This window comes from Enhydra lutris, unplaced genomic scaffold, assembly GCF_002288905.1.
Source record: "Enhydra lutris kenyoni isolate GAN:26980312 unplaced genomic scaffold, ASM228890v2 scaffoldscaffold11, whole genome shotgun sequence".
In the NCBI taxonomy this organism is placed as follows: Eukaryota; Metazoa; Chordata; class Mammalia; order Carnivora; family Mustelidae; genus Enhydra; species Enhydra lutris.
The window spans coordinates 12,662,588-12,669,643 of NW_019154095.1; positions in this window are offsets into that span (position 1 = coordinate 12,662,588).

Here is a 7,056-nt window from a genome sequence, read left to right on the forward strand (position 1 = left end):
GTACTGATAACTTGGCCCGCAAAGCTTCATTTTCATCTTCCTTTTTCTGTTATCCTGGACCAATTTCTTATTAGTAAAATTATTTAAAACTTTGTTTTCAACAAGATCCGAAAAAATTATTACTAGCTATTGGTGACCTCTCAAACAAATGTTCTGCTTCATGGACCTTTTCCAGGGGGTTGGATGATGTTCCATGTACAAAGCTTCATCTCTCAGTCCCTGAAGTGCCTTCAAGTCAACCAGTATTAATCCTAGGTTGACTGTCTCCACAGGCCATTGGCTGGTAGAAATGAGGGTTAGCTTTCTCCTGGGCTCTGCATATTCCCTTCCCTAACACAGCAGCAACTGCTTAAATTTCTCCAAATGCACATGGGTTTGGGGCAATCATGCATTCTAACATAATGGTGTTAAAATTCATCAAAATTATAGCATAAATAATTGAAGACTCTCCAATATTTTCCTCAAATTTTTTCTCCCCTTCTCTCCACTCCTTCATCCTTGATCTCTCCTGGCCACCTCATGTCCCTTGTGTCCATTCTCATCAATGAACTTATAGTTTTGGGGGGGAAATAGTATAAAATAGAGTTCGGGGAACTCAGAGTTGGGAAAGTTAATTCCAAATAGGGGTACTGGGAAAAGTTTTACGGACCATAAATTTATCTTAGTCTCAAAGTGCCCTGTGATTTGAGCAAGCAAAGATGGGCAGAATGTCCTTCAAAATTAAGTGACCACATTTGTAGAGTGAAGTTTGACTCCAACATTCACCCTGAGGGCAGGGGATGCAGGCTGGGAAGAAATGTGCAAGGGAGGGAGTGTCAGCTCTTCCTTGATCCCCATGATTCACAACTGCCCCAGTCTTTGACAGACTGGCCTGCCCCAGTTTCCAGGATTTGATTTCCTTTCAATTTCATGGAAAACTGAAAATTCAGTTTTCAATGCCATCTTCTGCTTCCCCTAGCAATTCTTATCTTTCCTGATAATTTCAGTGTCTCATTCTTTTCCTCCACCATTCTCCTTAATGACTTCAATTTTCAGGGAGATGGCATTTCTCACTCTTTGAATAATACCATAATCCCTTGATATATCTTACCTAATTTAGGGTGCTGGTTAAGAAAATGATATCTGATGAGTTGAAGTTTCTTGCAAGCATTGTAAGTTTCTTGCTATTTCTGTACCCTAGTTTCTTCATCTTTTAACAGAGATAATAATGGTGCCTACTCTAGAAGACTACTGGGGTGAAGTTTCCATGAACTAAACATGAAAAGTGTTTAGAGTGATAACCTGTACTAGGTATCACCATTACCATCATAGATGTCTCTACAGAGACTCAAGTTTACCCCTCAGCTTCCATGTTTGGCCATGCCATGCTAGTACAGGGCTTCAACAGCTCCGGAGCTGAAACTGAGTGTATAACCCCTCATTTTCAGCCTCCCCACAAGACCCCGTTGCCTGTCACGTCAGTGGTGCCCTCTGGAACTTCTCTTTCCACATGCCACCTACACATTTACCACCTGCCATCCCTGCTTTTGCTCTCAGCCTCCTACTTCTGCTAGAGAAGCTGAAAGGACCCCGGGGTGATGTAAGTTGCTTACCCTCTAAGCTGTTGTTCTACTTGTAATTCTTACAGTGACCCAAGGACCTTCATTATTATTATTTTTCTTTTTTTTTTAAAGTGAGATAATTCTACTAGTAGGTAACATTGAGAGTGCCAGGACTGTTCCACGTTATCTGATAGAGGTTAACTCATTTCGTATTCAGGTCCACTCTGTAGGTAGGTACTGCTCTCACTCACGTTTCCCTGAAGCCCACAGTGCGGCTCAGGTGAGGCAGTGTCCAGCACGTCCTAACAGCTGGCCAGGTCAAGTTCCAGACTCTCCTGGAGGAAGCCCACAACCTATACTCGTAGGCAGTACAATGTGGTCTCCTTTGTAAACTTCAAAAAACAAATGCCTGGGACATTATAGCCCTTAAATGTTAGTGTTTTCTCTCAAAAATTAATCTAGTCTTGGAAATGTTACCAAAATAATATATAAACATTGTTTAACATTAAAATAGAAGAGTTGAAAAGCTAGTCTATCCCTGGGGCTCTCAGGTGTTTCAGTTGGTTAAACGTCTGCCTTCTGCTCAGGTCATGATCCCAGGGTCCTGGGATGGAGCCCGTAGGCTCCCCGCTCAGCGGGAAGTCTGCTGCTCCCTCCACCTGCCACTCCTCCTGCTTGTGCGCTCACTCACTTTCTGTTAAATAAATAAATAAAATCTTTAAAAAATGCAAACAGAACAGAAGATATAAAGTGAAAACTGAAAGTTTGTCTTTTTCTTCTAATTCCATTCCCCAAGAGAAACATATTCTGACACAGTCATCCAAAATGTTTGACATATATTTGAGCATCAATACAAATTCTGTGTGTGCATTTATACATATAATACAAATGTATATTTTGCATGCATGTATATTTGTTAATGGATGAAGTCCTTATATATATATATGCACTTCTCTGCAGAGAGACATGGAAACCTAGCACGTTGGACGCCTGAGGATAATTTTTAAACATCCTCCTTTATTTTTCATAGTAAGCATAAAATTAAAAATAATAGTAATGTCCAAGAAAGAAATACAAGAGGTGAAAATGTATGTTAAACTTTGCATATGTAAATTTCATATACATGTGTGTGTACATATATAAACTATGGTAGTAAAAGTCTAAAAATAAGTATGATAAATACTATGGTACATAAAAGGAAAGTAGTGAATTAATATTTTAACCCCGGATATGTTCTTTAAAAAAAAAAAAAGCTTATACCTACATATTGATCTGTCACAGTAGCAAACAGTTCTATTTCCAGCATTAACTTCTGTGAACTTATCTGCCTTGCCAGGTTTCACCAAAAGCAGACTCAGACTTATCAAACTATCGTCACTTCCTGTTGACTGAGGTACACTTCTTATTACTTTTAATCTTGAAAACGCTCCTTCACATAAGACAATTGATACACAAATTAAGGAAAATCTTAAATCTAGGGGGTCCAGCAGAGATCAAAAAATTCCATTTCATAAAAATTCCAGAATTTGCGATCTTTTCCGTGTCTTCTTTTTTTCTTTTGGGATAGATTTTAGCATCTTTCTACTGCATAGGTAGTCAAAAATTTGCCACTAAAATATCCTCACCAGAAAATACATTGTAAATTTTGACTATATTTCGTAAGAACTTTCAAAATCCGTAGTGGTTCTGAATTGTTCAAGCTTTCCCTGAAAGCCGTTTGTGCCCCCACTTCCTACACTTAAGCAGTAGATGCAAAATAAACTATGATTGCACAGTGATTGAAAAGATTTAAAAATAGAATTGAAATCCTTACTCTCACACTGAACCTGTGATGGTGAGCCAGGGGTCAGCTCCATCATTGGAAGTTCTCTGAGTTAATTTCTAAAGAGAACACAAGATTTATTAAGGAGTATGAAATAAAAATGTACTCTTTTGAAGTTTGCATATAGATTATTAAAACTCAACTGTAACTACAGCCATTATTTCAATCTTAGACCAACACAATTTTTTTTTTTCAGGGAGAAGTATTTTATCACTGTTGTTTAAGAAATGCCAGTGCATGGTGGTAATAAAATGCACACTGGATAGAGTCTCCTTCGTGACTGTTTTTGAACAAGTGCAGAGAATGCATTTCCTCACTGCCTGCCCTGGCATGGACCTGCTCCCACTCTCTGCCCTGGCCATACCCACTACTTCCGCACTAGTTCCTTCATGGAGCAATAGAGAGAACTTTCCAGATCAGTACGTAAAGGTCTACCTCATTCCTTCTCATGACCACACAATATCCTCCTGAACAGATCCAGCCATAATGGCATATTCTGATAGGGGCTGAAATATTTATTGGTACAAAAGAATCATATTATGTACATTCGCACCCACGCATCTTTACACAATTCTGTAGAACAAATTCTGGGAAGTCTTTTTCTTCCTAAATCCTACATTCTTCTCCGTAAGTCTTACTACCCAAAATGTCCCATCAAGAAATCACTGTGGCTGTGGCCATCCATTATTATTATTATTATTATTATTATTACTATTTACTTACTTACTTTCAGCCTCTTATTTTGTCCTTTTCTTTATTTCTTTTCATCCTGTTCCATCCTGCATGTCACCACCAGATGGGTCTCCTGAACTAGTCTTTTCATGAGGTCCCTCCTCTGTTTAAGGATCCGCCACCTCTGCTGTTAGTTTATGACAATGGCTCACAGTCAGTCGTCTTCAGAGAAAGTTCTACAAATCTGGGAAGAGTCTGAGAACTTGTCACTGGGGTGCTGAGATGAGAGATATGCAAGCTAAATAGTAACCAACCATCCCCTTTCCACACTCACCACTCACCTCTTCTACAGACCAATTTTACTTTTGTTAGACTTATATTTCCTATATATTTTATATATATTTTAATATATTCCACTTAATATTTCTTCTGAAGAAATATTTTTACTCTGTATGTGTGTGTGCATGCAAACCAGAACATAGGCACCACAAAGACAATTTTTACATATATAACAATTTTGTTTTGGGCCAGATGCATCTCATGTCTACAGTCATGCCCAGCATATAGATAGTGGATGTTCAAATAGTTGTTGAATTTGCATATGTGCACGTGTGCACGCACGCACGCACGCGCGCACACACACACACACACACACACACAAAGTCCACAGTTCTGTCTCTTTTTTCCCCCCTCATCTCTCTGTAGTTGTTTCTAGGCTTACAAGGCTTACTTTTTCCCTAATTCCATTAATCTGAAATTAGATCAATCTTCTGCATGCTCAATCTTTTTTCCTGTATTAGTTTGCTGGGGCTGCATAGCTACAGATCACACACATTGAGTGGGTTAAACAACAGAACCATGTTGTTTCACAGTCCTGAAAGTCAGAGTTTCAAGATCAAGGTATCAGCGGAGGAAAGCTCCCTCTGAAGGTGCCTAAGAAGGCTCTACTCCAGGCTCCTGCTAGTAGTTCCTTGGACTATGGAGGCAGAATTCCAGTCTTCCCATGCCAGTGTCTCTGTGTCCAAATGTCTCCATTTTTTTAAGGACACCAGTTACATTGGATAATGGACCCACCTACATCAGTATAATCTCATCCTAATTCATTGTATCTCAGCAACTCGATGTGCACGTAAGCTCACATTCTGACATATTAGGGATAATAACTTTGATATATGGATTTTGGGGAACACTTACCAACCCATAGCAATTCCTACTCCTTGCCACTTCTCTTTCTGTCCCTTCTCCCTCGGATGCCCTGTCTTTCCCCCTACCTATCTGTCACTCAAAGACTTCAACTCTCATACTATCAGAAAATTAAACTCGACTTACACTTTAATAGTTCAATATTTTTTTTTCTTTTGTCTCTTCTCCAAGTTAGGAAGGTCTTTAACAGCATAATGGTAGATAGATAGATAGATAAGATAGATAGATAGATAATAGATGGGGGAAGGATATGGAAGAGAGGAAAGAAGAGAAAGGAAGAAAGAGGAAGGAAGGAAGGAAGGAACCCATTGCCTAAGGAAGTGTTTTGCTCAAAATACCACCAATAATAGCTAAATGATGAGTAATTGGACCTCCTCATGATTTACAGCACATCAACAATGAAGAGGATACCTGGGAAAGATCTTGCCAGTGAAAATCGAGCCCTGTTCAGGCAGCAAAGTCTTAAATCCCTCATATTGCCAAGGATATTTTATAATAATAATAGCTTAGATTTATTGAAGACCCATCAAATGCTGGACACTGCTCTAAACTCTTCACCTACTAATGAATCTAATCATCACCATAACCCTGAGAGATAATATAATTTTCATCCCCCTTTATTTGATGAAGGGATTCTCAGAGAGGTTAAGTAACTTATCCAAGGTCCTGTGCTACTTAATGATTTCTTGGGAGTTGTCCCAAGGCTGTTTGGCTCCAGAGACCATCCATTCCAAATCACTAGTCTAAATTCCCTACTTCTTAAGGAGATCAAAAACATATCTTTAATCCACACACCCTTTGAGGGGTAATAACTTGGAGAGAATTCTCTCAGGAATCATGCGGAGGTGAAATAAATCTTTTTCATTCACTTTTGCCAGTTTCCTCCCATCGTCTGCTTCCCTGTTCCATGTTTCTCCACGTCTCTCTGCTCAGATTTGAGAATCACTCAAGCTGGGTCAGGTATCCTCACCTGCTAACGAGGAACCTCTCTAAGAGCTTGGGCTCCTATTCTGACTCACAAACCTGGAAAAACGTCTGTGCCATGCTTGGCACGGCTGGAAGGCTGTTCAGCGGACTCATCTCGCCTTCACTTTGGAGACCACAGACAAAGCCCACTCCGTCTGAGAATGTTATGACTGTGTTGACATTCTTATTTGATACAAACTCTAGAGAGAACTCAAGTCTGCATCTACCTGCCGAAGTCTTTCGACAGAGCCTCATTAAGTTGGAAGCCTGCATTAAAGGGAGTGTTAAAGATGGCTTTATTAGAAAGCTATTAATAAGAATCATTTCATGAGTATTCTGTGAAGAAGCAGCTTAAAATTTCTGATTTTAGATATGACGTTTGCTTTTCATAGCTTACCCAAAAGTATCTCCTAGCCAAGAAAAATGTAGACAATAAACAGCTTGTAATATGACTTCTAGAAATTGATCTCCACATTCAAGGTAAATGGATTGCAAATATTGATTAATACTTTGGAATGAATGCCATTTCATAATTTTAATTAACCACAAGGTAATATTTAATGGAAATTGCATAATGTAATATATATGAATTTGAAAAATGGGAAGGTAAAAGCGTCCTGTCCCTAAGTCCCATCGTGGTAGAGAGTAATCGCCAGGAGTGACCAGTTTGTTATCATGTTTTCTTTGGTAATTCTAGCTTATTAATGTCCCAAAGCACAAAGTGATGTTGTTATATTAATTTTCTCTTGGCCTTGATACAATCTATCACACAATTTAAGACCCATGCATTTTGTCGCCACTTAAAATGGATTGTTTTTCACCCCATGAAAGGAAAAAAAAAAAAAAAAGACA